We start from the raw sequence: 17263 nt of genomic DNA on the forward strand, positions 1-17263 counted from the left end.
TTAGAACTAGTTCGATATCTATCTATATACTGTCCTGTCGTTGAGGTATTCACGAGACCGCAGGGACTAGTGCGGACGTTCTAGGAGACCGTCAGTTCTAGACGCCCTGCAGTTTGGGATTCTGGAACCGTCACACACACACGCGATTGAACGAAGCATATGTTTTAAGAGTGTGCGTGGATCGGGAATACGACTGCGCAGCAATCGTTCGTACACGCGATGTGGCCATCACTGCGTTACATCGATAAAAGGAGGCGTATAGGCGTTTATAACACTTGTCGCTACGGGAACTTTTTTTTTCCCGTCTGTAGTGATCGTTTTACATTCTCGCTCGGCGAAAAATATTCGGATTGAATGAGAAAACACAGCCAGAGTGTGACGTTGGGCTTAGAATTAATTTTCTAGCGATGACAGCGCCACATACGGGATTTCCTTATGCGGACAATGGAAAGGAAGACGCCATATATATAGCTTGCTCCGTAAGTCCATAATCGCGTAGCGAGACGTTTTCCGTTGTTTGTCCAGGCGTCGAGGTATTGCTGTGCTTGATGGCTAGAAAATATATACCGCTGAGTTTGGTGAGCTGAAACTGGTAACTAAAAGTAGTTCTTGTAACTAACTCAGTTGTTCTCCCTGATGTGTTTTTATTTGCAGTGTTCAATTGTTGTCACCGTTACCCTTTTTCCGCACTATATACACCAGGTTGGTGTTGGACCTTTTTGACTTGTTGATTGAAGCAATGCGTTGCATGAAATGCACTTTCAACATTTTTCCTTTTTTCTTTCTTCCCTACTACCTTCGAGAACAGTTACGCAAAATATTTCCATTGGGAAGAGCGAACTTCCTGAGAAAATTAGTTCACAAGGACGCGCACAGCGGCGGCGATCTCGCCCATGCTAATCTTGGTGTGTGATGACATCAAGTTAGTCAGCACTTTTTATTGGCTGCCGGGAATCATCTGCTAGCTAGAACGACCAGTCCGACGCGGGTCGGGCCGCGCGAAATGCGACTGCCAAAAGAAAAGAAAGAGAAGGCACGCGCTTCCTCCTGGCATATTTTTTTCCCGATCCCTTCCATGCTGCTTTAAAGGGAGACCACGTACCAAAAACATGTTGAGATAACAGTGCTACATCAATCCGGACCGTATTATATTTCAGTGAATACAATTTCTCACCCGTAAGTGGCACAGGATAATTAGAAAACTGAGAATTCCTTTGAGTGATTAGGCGATCCTCCACGGAAAGGCGGCCCAGCAACACTGGGCTTCACCCCATATCGGTATTCATCGTGTACGGCTTTCTGTAGGTTTTTGCTTTTACCACGGGCGAATATTTTAGAACGAAATCGAGGAAGCAGATGAAAAAAATCAAGTGGCCCACACGAAACTACCGACCTCGAACTCAACCAACGAGTCCTCGACTGCCAAGTCAACTTTATTTCTCGTCTCGGAAAAATGTATCGAAGTTGCACATCGATTATAATAGTCTCGAATTGTCCCGGAGCCTCGCTTTAATGGTTCGCAGGACGAAGTGGCGGTCATTAGTTGCATATGTGCATCTCATATGAGTATATATACCAGAGAGTGAGAAAGAGGAGGCATGTACACCGTAACGAAAATCACGAAAACGCCCCAGATACATATCCACTTAATTCAGTACGGGTTAGGCGTTTTGGTGTAAATCCCAGGAACAGCGGAAGTTCAGGGACAACCAAATTCTCGCTGGCCTTGAGGAGTATGTACCTCTCCAAGCATGCGTATGCATTCCAAGCCTCCAATCCATTCACCATGTGGAATATGAACTCAACATTGGTTGGAAGAACCGTGGTGTATGAGCTACAAAACACGACCACAAAGGGCGACAGCTTCGGCGCCTCCGCTGCCGGCACGACGGAGAAACTGGCTGTGACGTCGAGCTAGTTTGGTGTAAACATGGTGTGAGCAAAGCAGGTAAGTGACGGTCAGACCGCTTGCAAGGGGTGTGTCTTGCAACCGCTCGACGCTTTTTTGTTTTCGCATTAACTGCACCCGCGTTGAATGCAATATGGCAAAACTAGGATATATTTCAGAAAATAATCCACCTTCCAAGCCGTCCTCCACTGACATCTGCATCTTCATCTTCTAAATCTCCATTCTTGCTTTAGCAACATTCCACTGTGCATTCCCAATGATATCTGGCGTACAGTCACAACGTAAGCGTACATCAGTTAGGTGTGAGCAATACGTAAATCGCGAAATTAAATTTCAGAGAGAATAAAATGCTATAAATGTAGTATAACAGGAGAACTCGCGCTTCTGCTGGAACGCTCACCGCTATTTAAATTGCGAAGCGCCGTTGGTGGGCTTTCTTTAGTCCAGACGCCGAGGTAGAAAGAGAGAAAAGAAGACGCGGCGCAAATAGAACAAATACTGATGCCCAGCGGCACTGATATCCCCTTCGCATTCTGCGCAGTGAATGTTCATGTGCTGCAACAAAAGACGCAGGGACGGGAAAAAACAGCACGAAAAACTGGACAGACAGAAGACACACGTGTACACACGGGAAGCGCCGACTAACAACTGACGCTTTGACGCAACTGACAACCATCAGTTGTTAGTCAGGGGATCCGGACATTTCGGTGCCCGGACGTTTCGGTGCACGGACATTTCGGTGCAACATATTGCTTAGGGGTTCCGGAAAAATGGTCCCGGGAATGGCTGTCACAATGTCGACATATCGTAATAAAACAAAGGGAAGAGGGCGGTTGGCATCTAAGGTAGTGTTAAGAAATTTTGTTTACACAGAGAAGAACGTATTTTTTGTGCACTATTATAGATTTAAGACCTTATCTGCATGTGTTCGTGGTCTGTCGTGGCTTTTAAACTTTTGGGGCATTTTCTTTTTTAATATGTTGCGCCCCATGTTCTAGCCGGTGCTGTACAGAAATTCATTTTTTTATTTCTTTTTTCAAGAGTAGATGAAGAATTGCTTTTTAATTTTGTAGTGTGTATTATCTCGAAGGGGGCATCTTTAAGGTACGGATATTATGCAATTTGAATTTCATTTGTTGAGGACGTGCCGGTTACATCTTTGGTGGAAGCATTTGATTAAACGTTATTCCCCTTGTATTTCTACATAATTTTTCCTCGGTGACGGCCGCGTATTTTCAAGGCCTAGACAAGCATATTATATTACCGTGGTGCCCCTCCATAGCCATAAACTGGTCGTCTTTTCAACAGTAAAAACAGTACTTTCATGGGTATCGCACTTATGCTTCATAGGTATGTCGAAGAGGCGGTTGTGGAAAGTATTGCTAAAGTAAGATGCGAAAGTCATAAATTTAATTTCAATAATCGACAATTTTTTGCTCGTTTATTTTTAACATAGTTCATCACAACGAATCACTCACGGGATGGCCATAATGCGATAAAACTGCTTATTTCATGCTTGAAGACTTCCATTTATGGAACCTTGAAGAGCCACGGAGAGGTGCAGAGCTTTTATCCAAACGGTAACACAGGAACTGCTATATTCCCTTCTGAACCCCGGGACATGGTAACTTGGTAACTTTTTGGAATACAAGGGGAATAATGTCTAATCATATGCTTCCACCAAAGATGTAACCGGCACGTCCTGAACAAATGGAATTCAAATTGCATAATATCCGTACCTTGAAGATACCCTCTTCGAGATAATACTCACTATGACAAAGCAATTCTTCATCTACTCTCGAAAAAAGAAATCAAAAAATGAACAGCACCGACTAGAGCGTGGGGCGCAAAATATTAAAGAAGAAAATGCCCCAAAAGTTTAAAATCCACGACAGACCACGAACACATGCAGATCATGTCATAAATCTATAATAGTGCACAAAAGATACATAACGCAGTTATTCTCTATGTAAACCAAATTTCCTGACAACACTACTTTTGATGCCAAGCCGCCCTGTCCCTTTTGTTTTATTACGATATGTCGACATCATGACAGCCATTCCCGGGACTATTTTTCCCGGAACCCACGTTGCAGTGATCCCCCGCCGCTGTCGCGCGTTGCACCGAAATGCCCGTGCACCGAAATGTCCGCACCGAAATGTCCTAGACCCGTTAGTCAGCGCTCCCCAGGTGTACGTGTCTTTGTCTGTCTGTCTAGTTTTTCGCGCTGTTTTTTTCCCATTCGTGATGTACCAACTTGCTTTGACACTATTGCCCACACTATTGCTTTAACAAGACGCAGGGTGGTTATGAGCCTCGATTAACCGCTCAAGACATGTTTGCGAATGTTTAGCGGCGAAACGAGCGTTGCAACTGCCACTTCGTAGGGCGATTATGGTATTGGCATTCCTTTGACGCAAATATGCGCCCGATGAGTGGAGGCGCAAATATTTGCCACAATTAGGACGGATGCGCTGTGTTACGGGTTGTCATAAGGTGTGTACAATACAATACGGTATACCCACACGAACGGTCGCGCTCCGTCGAATCCGATAACAATGCTCGCCGCAGAAGAGACACTTGAGACAGGATGACATATATTTTGCGTGCGTTGTCTGCGTCTCACGGACGTTCGCGAGTGTTCCGCCATAACAGGAGCGCTCTATGCTCCCGTCGTGTGTGATCGCAACTACGATGCTATAGGTAACTCTTTCGATGGACTGGCTTTGGAACGCGTGCTGAGTTTGGCACAAATACGGTGCCATGTTTAAGTGGCGGGAGGGACCCCCCACAAAAAAGGGCCTCACCTTCCCAAAGCCCCTTTTTTCCCCCAAAGTATAATTCCTTTTAAACCTTCGCGGAAATCGCATATATCGAGTAGAATTTATCCACTACAAAATGTATCTGGGCTAAAGACATCTACTGAGTGGCCGCCGTTGTTTGAAATCTTGGCGTGGCGCCTGTAATACCTGTGCAGCTTTTTGTCCTGGGTTCCCCCACTTTTCTGAGTGAAATAAAATGAATTGAATTGAATTCAAATAAGTGAAGTTGGGATGGGCCGATCGAACCCGCGAATCCTCGAATCCTGGGCAGGGATTCGAGATTCGTGAATCTGAGCCCAAAACAGCGACTCGAATCTTTCGAATCCACCAACCACGTTTATTTGTCTCTTTTTGAAATAGGTTCCTCCGGAGTATTGGCCGGCGGGCCCCGGGGCGCGCAAAAACCACAGCATAAAGCTACGACATTCAAGTTTAAAAGTAATGCTGTTTTGCTTTTGATTGTTTCTTAGTTTTAAGGAAATAATTCAAACTAGAGAGTTGTAGTGAGCAGAAGAGGAAGAGGTTGCGAAGGGGAACAATAAAGTTAAGTTCCAGTGTTCTAGGCTGGAGGCAAGGGGTCTTCGTGTGGAACATTACAAGAGCTTATGTATTTCCTGTAGTCGATGAGCAACATGTTAAATAAATTACACTTAGGAAAAAGTATATGGGTATGTTTTCTCCTGAAAGTAAACTGTTCAAACTCCACCTTCCTCCACTCATGTGAATCAGCATGCACAACACTGGCCATGCAGAATCCTGTCAAGCTCCATAGAGCTCTGCTTTCGCAATACCTTTCGTCCCTATACTTGTCACTCAGAAGTCAGAACATTAACTTGCTAATTTCCGAGAAATTTTGGCTGTTCATAAATCGAGGGTGGGCCTTATTTCGAAAATAATGGTCTAAGAGCGGTAATCGACCCCAAAGAACTGAGCAGAATCGATCGGTATCGATGGAACGATTGACTGGTTCTTGTAGCTGCATTGCAATATAAATAAATAAAAATAAATGATAATAATAATAATAATATTCGCCGAATATAGCACGCTTCTATGAGCATGTTGCACGACGTTTGGGGGCGCTCCGAACCGTATTCTGCTAAAGCTTTATATTCTGCAGCGCCAACTGTGGCCGTGTAGCCGGAGGTTTGTCCGTAGACGGTATGTATCGGCTACAGTGCGCCTCTGAAAAATCGTGGCGCAATGATTTCCACAAAACAGATGACGTTCCCTGTAGAGCGGTAAGGCAGGTAACACGCCGAACACGTCAACTCTCAAAATATTACTGCACCGCGGACAGGATGGCGAGACACAGTGAGGCCACCATACCTCCTTGCGCCAGATAATGTAATCCACCATACTCACTCTGCTTCCGTATTGGCTGTTAAGACTGGCGCATGACACTACGCTGCGGCAGAAAGTGCAAGTATGTCTAAACTGGTAGCGAAAACAAGCGAAAAAAAAAACAAAAAACAAATCAGACCTATCGGCAAAGCTACCAGCATGAGGCGCGAGAGATCCCGGGTGTTGGTTGTAGAGGTACGATCGTATAAACAGAAAAACGTTACAACATGAGCATGGCTTGTGTGTGTACTAATAGGTTATTCATAATTTCAATGTAGAAAAAACTTTCTATTGCCCCACTAGTGTACATATACGAAATCATCTACTACCCGAGCACATTTCCGTGTCCTGCTCCCTTTGCGCATGTGTCACAGTGGGCGTGTTTATCCGTGCATCACTGTATCCGTGCCGTGTGTCCGTCCATTGAAATACGGAGTTTGTGCACTTTTTGGGTTGAACAGGGAACGACGTTCACATCTCGGAGCTGTAGACCAAAATTTACACGTGTGGACAGATGAATACAATGCATCCCCTGTTGCTGGCATTGCGAGAAAAAAAAATCGTCTTGCGACGGGCGGCCATGATAGCGTGACTGGTAGCAGGAATCAGCTGTGCACCAACGATGGCGTGTTTTGTTGCAATGTACCTATAGTGGCCACTCATTGAATAAATGCAAACGTCTAATCACTACGTGCACGTATAGCTCTATATAGGTGAGAAATGGACCTTAAGTGAACCTTCCTAATTTCTGTGTGTTCATCACGATGCCCTTCAGTTTGGGGTTGTCAAAATCTGTGATAACTGTATATGTATTTCGAATTGATATCTTCAATTAAATCTGATATGATTTATTTTTCTCTGTTCTCGTCTGGTGTTGTTGCCCGGGTGAGGAAAAGATAATACAACGCAAACAAAGTGCGCGAATGTAAACGTGCCATGGCTAATTATGCGCTACTTATTATTCATACTGCTGACGTCATCTCTAACGTCATTTATTTACAATGGTAGTAGTCCGCGCAACGGATGGATGGCGCTGACCGTCTTTATCATGGCGTCATTCTGATGAGACAGAGGCCTATGGGTGTTGCGCTACCTGTTTAGATATACCTTGGAAAGTGCGCTCCCCTGTTGATGCCGCATGGTATGGTGGCGCTGCAGTATTTCTAGTGGGGTGCTATTGCTTCTCCCCGCTTCTGCTTACCTCCAACGGCGAATGTAGTTGGCGGCCTATACTTCGTTTCCTTCCGACTATGGTGGCTTTCAAGTTGAGAGCTGCTGGGACTCCGTACTTCCGCTCCGAAATTTTAGTTTCAGAAGTCGGCCTTGGTCAAACAACCAAGATGAGATCGCCTGGGAACACCTGCCCCCCAAGCAAAGTTCGCACGCACTTTTCTCGTGGCAGATTTTAGATTTCGTGATACTTCTTGCATGTTTCGGTTCCGTTTGGAGCGTGCTTTGAAACCGGGATCTTTTGCTGTGCGAAATGTTCCGTTACAATGCGGTCAATTTGAGGTTTCAGAACAAGCAACTTTTCAGATGTGGTACATCAAAATGTACAGGCAATATTTTACGCAGCAATCTTTTGCATTCTGAGAGTCGTACGCATGTACTCGTTTCCTTTTATTTTGAGACAAAGATGTGACTTTAACCAAATTCTTTTCATGTTATGAGTTTATAACGTTATCACAGTCACGCACAATTGAGCATGGTAAGTACACCGCACGGCATTTGGTGACAAGTGCCTACACTCCTTAGTTCAATTTTCTTTTACACCGACGACATTTTTCTAAATGCGCAGGGTCCCAGTGTACGCGATGCATTTTATATCCTTTCACCGCATCCGTCCCATTTTCACGTCGAAAATATGCTGACGCTATGCTACTTCGGCACAACTTCGGACCAGAAGCGTAAATCCACGTGACACTGCAACTTCCCTTACGTCATTTTGACAGGAAGTTGCAAACCAAGCGCTGCGGTCGCTGGGCGAAACTTTAGTGCGACAGGCCCATAGACAACCATCATCCCCAATGACATCGTTCTCTCACCTGATTCATTAAGAACGGGAGGTGTACACACTGTACAACTGTACACAGTTATGTTATGTTATGTTATTCATCATCATAGGGTCTGTGTTAGGGAATATTTTACCAGTTAAGAAGTGTGTCGAATAAGTGTATCGTTTTGTTTTTCTATAAGGTGCACTGTCCTAATACCTCACTTTTCTGTAAATAAAAAATAAAAAATAAAATACTATGTGATGCTGCTGTACGGGGAGGGTGTCCTCGTCAAGTCCATTGAGAGAGTCACATTGAGACTTTTTGTCGGGTCAACTTTGTGACCAAATAAATTATTATTATTATTATTATAATAAATTTATAAATTTATCCGTTCTTGTTGTTTCACCCCGGAATTTCGACAAAAATGGGATGTCCCGTAATCAAAAAACTGATGACGGGATTATCCGTGAAACTGTTTGCCGTCAGCGTTGTGAAGTTCTATTTACAGATTGCAGACATCAGCTGTTTCGTTTGCCGTTTACGTCTGGTACAGTTAAGTCTCTCAATCTGTGAGCAGCTAAATATGCGGTCACGAAACTCTTCAACGGGGCAACTTCAGTCCAGCTGTAAGATTTGGGATTTATTTCGGTCCCATTCCTCTGCAGTGTTGCTAAAAATAGCATTTCCTGTTGAAGTTCACTTCGCTTCTGGAAGCAGCGTGTCGTGTTAATGTATTATCGTTCTTCGTTCCGTTCTACTGGTGCAAAAATATTGCTGTTCGGTCTTCCGCACGTGTATGCACGCACTATACTCCGTTGGGCAATGTCAAGCTACTATTTTCGGATTGTACAGTATGCAGCTGCAAAGCATGCCGGGACGAAGACCAGCAATAAAACGAAGTCTTCTCGCGGGAGTATAGCACAATGTTTTCTTGGCGAGAAAGATTGCTTCGTGGTCTCGTTCCAGCAACGAAGAATGGGCTCGCCATATCAGTGTTATCAGTTCTCCACGCTTCTCATATCCATCAAGGCAAACAAGGTTAGATAAAATGGCGAACGTTACACTATAGAAAAAACGTAAGTGCGTCTTGGGGTCACGTGCTGCGAAGCGACGTGTTTACGGACATTCTTTTAGAACGGCACTACAGGTATGTATTGCGAAAGCTGAAGTTGACATTCAGCGGAGCGTCTCGCACTTTGTACGCCACGTTATCGGTAGTGTCCAATTGTGGAGCGACGAGTGAGCAAGTTTGCGCCATTTTTGCGTTTTACTGCCAAAGATATTTCGCTTCGTTATTTGATCAAATGCCACTTCCGTGAATAGACCGCGAGCTTCCAAATAGCGGACCCAAGCGCTTTGGAGCCTCACAGAAATGGCGACATCGCCGCCGCCCATGCCAGAACGCAAGCCGCATTCACTTTTGGGTGTGCTCGCTGAGGTCCCAGAAGTGGCTAGCTCAACCCAAATCGACCAGTGTAATTCGCCATATGATTTCGGCGCTTCTCAAAATGATCCTCGACATCCTCAAACCACGACTCATTGGCCCCGTGCAGCGAGCTCGCCAGTGGAGTATCACGAAGGCGGTGCACCGCTTTCCGCGGGATACGGGCCTCCTGGGCTCCCTGTAAGCCGGGTTTCTTTTATGTCTTTCTCTTTGTTTCTTGTTTTTTTTCTTCTGCTGGTGACTGATGCGAAACCTTGGATATCCGAATCTCGGCTGGCTTATAGCTGTACAGCTTCGTGAAGCCGGTATAGTGGGAGGAACAAAGTAACGCATGTCAATCGATGACGGTGACCTATATTACAGTGGCGTGTTACGGCAGCTAGTGCAACAACCAGACTCTGCCCTCTACCTCTAGACTGTATGGTCGATCACGAGCTTTAATCGTAGCTTTCGAATGGGGTCTGCTTCCTGACTACAGCGCCGAAAAACATTTGCCTTCAAAGAAATAAAGCCAGAAAATGACACTTATACGAATATAATTTGAGATATCTGTCTGAAATCATTTTAACGTTCACGATTTCTACTGATTCACAAGAGACAAGATTATCGACAACTGGAGGACGTTCGAATAGTGGGAGATGCGCTTTGGCACACTGATATACCGAAGGTGTCGTCGTCTTAGCTCTAATCCCAATAGTCAGGATGTATCTGACCTGAGCTCTTTAACTTCTGATCATCGTACCCCACCAGTCTATTCATGTGTTATTTCAAGATATAGGAAGCTTTTTATCTTTCAAACATTTTTTTAAAAAATCGTATGGTTATGCCGCAAGGCGGACATCCTGTCGGAACGCATATGTAACTTCTGAACGACTAATTGCCTAAAATTAATGAACTTCTTAATTTGATGTTTTACGGGGAAATTCGGGACAGCTGAATTGGAACCAGGTATTATTAAAATCCGCCCTATTTTTTTAATTACCCTGAAATGAGCATGTAGTACTTCGAGATATAAATAGCTAAATATTGCTACGCAAATTAGCTGAAACTGAAACCACGAATTTCTCGAGGGCAAAAAAAGAGAGGAAAGGGCGTTCGCGTCAGAGGGGCCACGTGGTTTGCAGCGGTGGAGCTGATTGGAGTAGGCGCTGATCTGATGACCAAATAGACCACTTTCCGGCGCGGATAGGCCGAAGCGATGTGGTTTCTACGCTCGAGAAGGGCGTGGTTCTGGTTTCGCCTGCGCACCAAAGTTTGACGATTTATATCTCAAAGTACGTGGCGAGATTTTGAACAAAGAGGGCGGATTCGAATAATGATTGCCTCTAATTCCGCTGTTTCTCGTTTTCTTGGAAATATTCAATAAACAAAATTACTTAATGAATTCTAGGTAATTAGCAGTCCAGTAATAGACCTCTCCCTGTTTGTAAACAAATGACGTCATAGTGTTCAACAGCGCCACCAATAGGCCATTTGCAAAAGTTCCAGGGAGCAGCACGCGCCCTGGCAGGGCGTGCCGGGAAATGCTGTGCAAAACGACAGCGATTTGCTACAGTCTCCGATCGTCGTCATCGTCGTACTGGTGCATGCGCCGTCGCTGTCATTTTGCACAGCATTTCCCGGCATGCCCTCCCCGGACGCGCGCTGCTCTCTGGAATGCGAATGGCCTATTTGGTAGAGTTGAACCACGCTGGAGGCTACACTGTTAAAACAGAGCTTCACCACATAGCACGCTCCTAACCAACCATCATACCAAATGATATCATTCTGTGTCACGATTTGTTCAAAACAGGGGGGAGGCGCCTATCTGGGACAAGATAATCTGTCCCCGATAGGCGCCTCCTCTCGTTTTCAACAAATCAATGCACAGAATGATATCATTCGGAATGATGGTTGGCTAGGAGCGTGCTATGTGGTGAAGTTCTGTTTTAACAGTGTAGGGGCGAACAAGGTCGCACCCAAAAGCCACGGTCTCGAGGGGATTCCGGTGGTCCCTGAAAGGGACGCGACCCTCAGTCCTACTTTTCTTTCAATAGGAGGCAGCGAATAATTGCCCATTCGTGGAACAAAGCCCTGCTCTTCCGATTTGTTTCGGTTTCAGTCTGTCTACCAACATCATCATGACGTTTCTCGGGTAGAGGTCTATTACATGCTCTTTCCCACAGGATGTCCGTCAGGATGTCTCTTTTCTTTTCTTTTTCTTGCGGAATAGCAAGCCGACACACCGTTTGGCCGGCCTTTCCCCTCATTTTGTTCTAATAAATATATCTTCCCCACCGCACCTCGTAACACGCTCGCAGAAACGGCAAGCAGTGTTGCTCCCAAACTTTATTTTTTAGTCTGTAAAAGATAAAAAAAAGAACACCTTATATATGTGCTACGCGTTCCTCAGGAAAGGAGAATAAAGTTCGGAGGTGCATGCCCTACAAGTTATACGGTTTCTACTAATGAATGTAGCTCGCTATAGCCTCAGTTAACCCTAATTGTAATAAACGACTTCAGAAAATCCCAGTGCTCTTTGCGCACGCATTGCGTTCTGGGCGCTTGCTGAGCGGGTGAATGAAGAATAATCCTTCACATTTCGCTTTCGCTGACCATGACACGTCGTGGACAATGGACCGGTAGGGGAGAAGTCGGAACAGTGTGGAGGCAACCCGTTTCTTTCGTATTAGTAAACTCCCGCAGTTCAAAGCGGCGCTAAGCACTCTGGGATTTTCTGAACTCGTCTATTGAATGGACCTTTTTCACAACGCTTCTGCGCATGCTCTGAGGCCCAGACGGTGCCGAAGAGTGTTCCCTACACGTTCAATAAATGGTGCGAATATGGCGCCGGCTGTGCTTTGATTGACATTGCCGCGCGCCGATCTTGTCTCGCTGGACGGCCTCTAGGACACGACGCGAGTGTGAAAAAGGTCCATTGCAATCATGATTTCGTAATTTGAGTTCAATTTCTTTGATGAGCATGTATTTGTAATTGTGGTTTAATTACTTCCAAATTGTACTTTTTACAGGTCTCTTGGTGACAGTCTAGAATATAGTGTATATAATATATTTAAACTAATTTCTAAAATACGTGTGACGAAGGAGACGACCGACGAGAGAGTCCCTCGGAAAGCAACTGAAGCTCCCCCATCCATATTTTTTTGTTTTTGTTGTTGTCCGAGTTTCGCTATACGGCTCAGTCCCCCTTCGCAGTGTGCAGGGGGGACCATTTAGTTGGCCAGCACATCCTGGCAGGCGCCTCACGCCTTACAGACATATATGTGTCGTGGGACACCGCAGGTAATTCGTAGCCAATATCTTGGATTTTGAAACTGTGCCAAAGTGGGAAAGACACACACACACAAAAAAAATGAAAGCAAACAATACCTACGGCGCAAATCGGTGGCTATTTTGAACCAGGCCGCACAAGGTCACGCGGTTAAGCAACAGTAGATTTATGCAACGGGCCCAGACGGTGAATCCCCGAGACTTCTCCCAATATATCATCGTCAATCAATTTATTATCTTTACTCAAATCAACGCAGATAATACGCAGCAGTCATGCGTAAGTTATTAGTGGGTTTTAGTATATCGTACGTTGTTTCTTTTGCGTACGTAAGGGATAGCGTTGGGAGTTCTGCGTACTGCGCGAAGCTCTCTTTCTGTTGTGGGCGTGCACAGAACCACCAACGTTATCCCTTCCGTACGCAAAGGCGACAGCGTACGACCTACTAAAACCTGTTAAAAAAGTAACTAAGTTAGAGTTAGAGTTAGAGTTAGCCCGCAAAAACAGTTACCACATTAAAGTAACGTGGTTGCTTTACAGTTACACTTTAAAAACCTGAGCAAACGTAACTAAAAAATATGTGTTAACAGTACAAACATGGTTATGCCGTGTTGTAGTCAGAGGACTTCCTATGGATCGGTCTAACCGACCATGGGAGTTTGCCTATAGACCTCTCTCTGTTTGTAAACAAATGACGTCATAGTGTTCGACAGCGCCACGAGTTTGGTAGAGTTGAACTACGCTCGAAGCTAGGGGCGAACAAGGTCGCGCCCGAAAGCCACGGTCTTGAGGGGATTACGATGGTCCCTGAAAGGGACGCGACATTCGGTCCTACTTTTCTTTCAATAGGAGGCAGCGCGAACACATGCCCATTCGTGGAAGCCAGCCCTCACCTTCCGATTTGTTTCGGCTTCACTCTGTCTACCAACGTCATGATGACGTTGGTAGACAGACTAGGACCGAAGCAGGACCGAAGGTCGCGTGCCTTTCAGAGACCATCGTAATCCCCTCAAGACCGTGGCTTTCGGGCGCGACCTTGTTCGCACGAGCGTAGTTCAACTCTACCAAATTGGTGGCGCTGTCGAACACTATGTTGTCATTTGTTTACAAACAGGGAGAGGTCTGTTGCCGTCTTGGCTGCATATCAGATGATCAAAATCGTGGAATTGCTGCGTGGTTGCGAAAAGCGGAAGGGCATTTGAAGCATCGACGAAATGAGAACTGACACATGGGAAATATTGCAACATCTAGTAACTTATAGTTAGTTACATTTTACAGTTACTTCAACCAAAAGCAGTAACTATAATTAGTTACTTTTGCAGAAAAGTTTGTTACAGTTGAGCTTCGTTGAGCTTTCGTTTTTCGTATCTCATTTGTACAGAAAACCCAAATCGTATCAATATCTCAGTGTCATAGAGATCTCTGAGAGAGCCAGAGCATTTTTACGCCTTTGCTTCTGCTGCCTGTTTGACGTCAGCGTCAGAGGTAGTGCCACTCGCGTCAAGTTGTATTACATAAAAGGTTTTGTACGAGAGGATGTCACTAAATTCCTGAAAATTTGTTTTACTTCAAAAAATTATAATACAACTTGGAATATACACTCATACAGACTACACGTGGCTTTTTAGAACGACATCAGACGCTGTTTTGCAGATGTGGTCAAGGAAAGAGGGGCCTTTTTTTTTTGTCCCATACTTTCGCGAGCATTGGCTTCCAGTTTGCTCACTTCTGCTCCTCGGCTAATAAAATATGACCTCACTGTCATGATGCTGTGTCACTGCACTGTGTTTCCATGTGCACTACTAATGGCTGACCGTTTCGGCTGGCCCAAACAAAAGACAAGATTTAAACCCGACATTAATTTTTTCAACTCCTCAACTTACCCACAGGGTGGGGTAAGTTGATGAAAATATGTAGCCTGTCATTTTTGGCTCGTACGAAATAAATATCTGGTTTAGAACCACAGTAGTTTGTGGAACATTTCTCAAAGGTTTGAGGATTCAGTTAACGAATTATGGTACAATTTAGGCGATTATTCTGACTGCCATTAAGAAAATAGTTCAACTGTCTTCAACATAGGCCACCTTACCCTATTCCATGTAGTTTTATCATTTCCTGAAGCAATACCTATTTTTAGGAATTGAGTGACATCCTCTCGTGGAACACCCTGTATATTGCGGCTGTATGTGTGCGCTTCGTGTTGTGCATTCGTGTTCATTGTCGCATGAGGGTCACTGACGCAATAAAGAAACAGCTGTCCGCTATGGTGTCGCTACTAGGAAAACAGTTATTGCTCGCTCATTTGTCCGACATGCTTTTACTGGATACACAAGCAAAGATGTGTGTTTTTGACTGTACTCTACTTAGCGTTATAGCTGTATATAGTTATATAACTGTCTGGAAAAGGTTTTCCTATAGCACAGCTGGGACATTTTACCAGTAAATGGCGAGTTTTACTAGGCTGGATTCACGCAAAAGTTTCAAAAAATGCGGTAAGCCACTCGCTCCACCCTCTAGATGCGACATACATCACATTCGTAAGCGTAGACTCTATTTGACACTTCCTTTATCGTGTAGTGTGCGTTGCGTGCTAGCGATCTATACCAAAGGCAGGGCTTATTACCGTAAATAATAGTGTTCCAGTTTCTCTTTCTAGCACATAAAACGCGCCACTCTTCGTATTTCCAAGATACTTCCAGTATCGGTTTCCGTTTCTGAAGCAGTATTTGGTTTCTGTTTTCGTCTCCGAGCATGTCTCCGAGCCATTTTCGACACCAATTATGACGTGTGCACAACAGATGCGGATTCATGCGATTTCATTGGAGTGCTCCGCTATCTGTGCGAGTTGCGTGCAAGAAGCACAGCAATTTAGAAAAAAAAAAATCAGTGTTCGCGCATCTTGTTTTAAAAACTGTAAACGATATATGGAAAGGTCACAGACATGTGCAACCATGATCCCTGTCAAACCCCTATGGCAACTTATCGATACCGTGCCAACCGCACGCCTTCCTAAAATAAACACAAGAGTCAAGCAACGGCTGTTTTCGCCGCCGTCGCGCGCTCGGATTTTGCGCTTTCGCCGTCGCCTTCTTATTTGTATTTAAATGGTCGCCCACAATCTGTACCCTACAATTGTTCGTCTATTGCGCAAGTTCCTTAGGCTGACTCATGCGGTTTGACTGCGGGGGGGGGGGGGGGGGGGGTATATGTTTATTCCAACAAAAGGATCGCTGTTTGACTGGATAAAGTAAACCCGCAGCAAGTATACTATAGCCATCAAAAGTGTGGTGACCTCCACCAGCACGAATTCAGTGAAACACGAATTCATGAATTCGGCTTCCCTTATCGTTATCGCCCTTGGATTCCGTTTTTGCGGTGATCTCTGGTAATGGAAACAAAAAGGTTTTCTGTTGTGTTTGTATTTTTTTTTTCGTGCGAAATACCGTTTCCAGACGAACCCTTAAAAAAATAAAGAAAAAAACTCGCCATGCACAGATCCTGGTAAACAGCGTAAGACGGTCCCCAACTTGCAAATTGTAAAAGAGAAAATATGTAGCTTTACGTATATCCCCAAATGGCACACTTGTATCGATAATAAGTTCTATGGAGAATGCGGCAAAAAGGACAACAAAACCACACATCAGCATAAGCGACGATCATGCAGGAGAACTATAAAAGGAGAGAGAAAAAAAAGAAAGAACGAAATGAGTCGTCTCGTCTGCCTCCACCGTGTTGCGAGACCCGCATGTTTCCCGCCCAATGACCTGCTGTACAGGGCGATCGAACTAAAAAAAAAAAAAACGAGATTTTAACAAAGATGGAAGATGCCTTGTGCGAATCGGTCTAGGGGAGGAACAGTCTCTGTTGGAAATATCGGCAGCTCTCGTCCTCAGGCTCTTTCCCCCCAGTATTTCGTCACTAATTCATTTGATTTTCTACGATTCTATACAAATGAATATTGTTTGCAGTCACGTGTCATAGTCGCCAGTATCTCTTCATTGCACCTAATAAGTCAGCTGATTAGGTAAGACTACGATGATTAGCTAGGGTTTAAGAATATATATACATAATATGTATTATAAACTTACAAATTTTCAGTTATACGTGCAGCCAAAGAGATCCGGCTTCCTTGTAATGTTATATGCGTATAAGCTAACTTCTAATGAATAATAATGTACTAGGTTTAAGTGCCGAGGTGTCAACTGGAAAGTTGGAGTGTGCCTTGAGAGATACTCGACTGGGTTGTCCCTCAACAACGTGCGCTTTCCGCGTGGCTTTTAAAATGGTACAAAGAGACGAATGAATAAGACTCGAAGAGAAATTAATTTCCCAGCTGGACAGAAATCTCGAAGAAGCCTATATGTTAGTCACTTATTCGAGTAAGTCGAGGAAATGGAACTTGCTATAGCTGTGTGCTATGTCATCATCACTACTCATTCATTTATTTTTGTTGTTGTTGTGCTAAGGAACGCGGATCCTTCA

General features: G+C 44.6%; 1 protein-coding gene across 3 annotated transcripts in view; it reads right to left on the reverse strand.

Moving 5' to 3' along the window:
- Nucleotides 1-17263, reverse strand: part of LOC135374426 (fibrous sheath CABYR-binding protein-like) — a 95087-nt gene that overhangs the window by 72212 nt on the left and 5612 nt on the right. The gene's annotated exons all lie outside the window — the stretch shown is intronic.

This window comes from Ornithodoros turicata, unplaced genomic scaffold, assembly GCF_037126465.1.
Source record: "Ornithodoros turicata isolate Travis unplaced genomic scaffold, ASM3712646v1 Chromosome58, whole genome shotgun sequence".
NCBI classification, from domain to species: Eukaryota; Metazoa; Arthropoda; class Arachnida; order Ixodida; family Argasidae; genus Ornithodoros; species Ornithodoros turicata.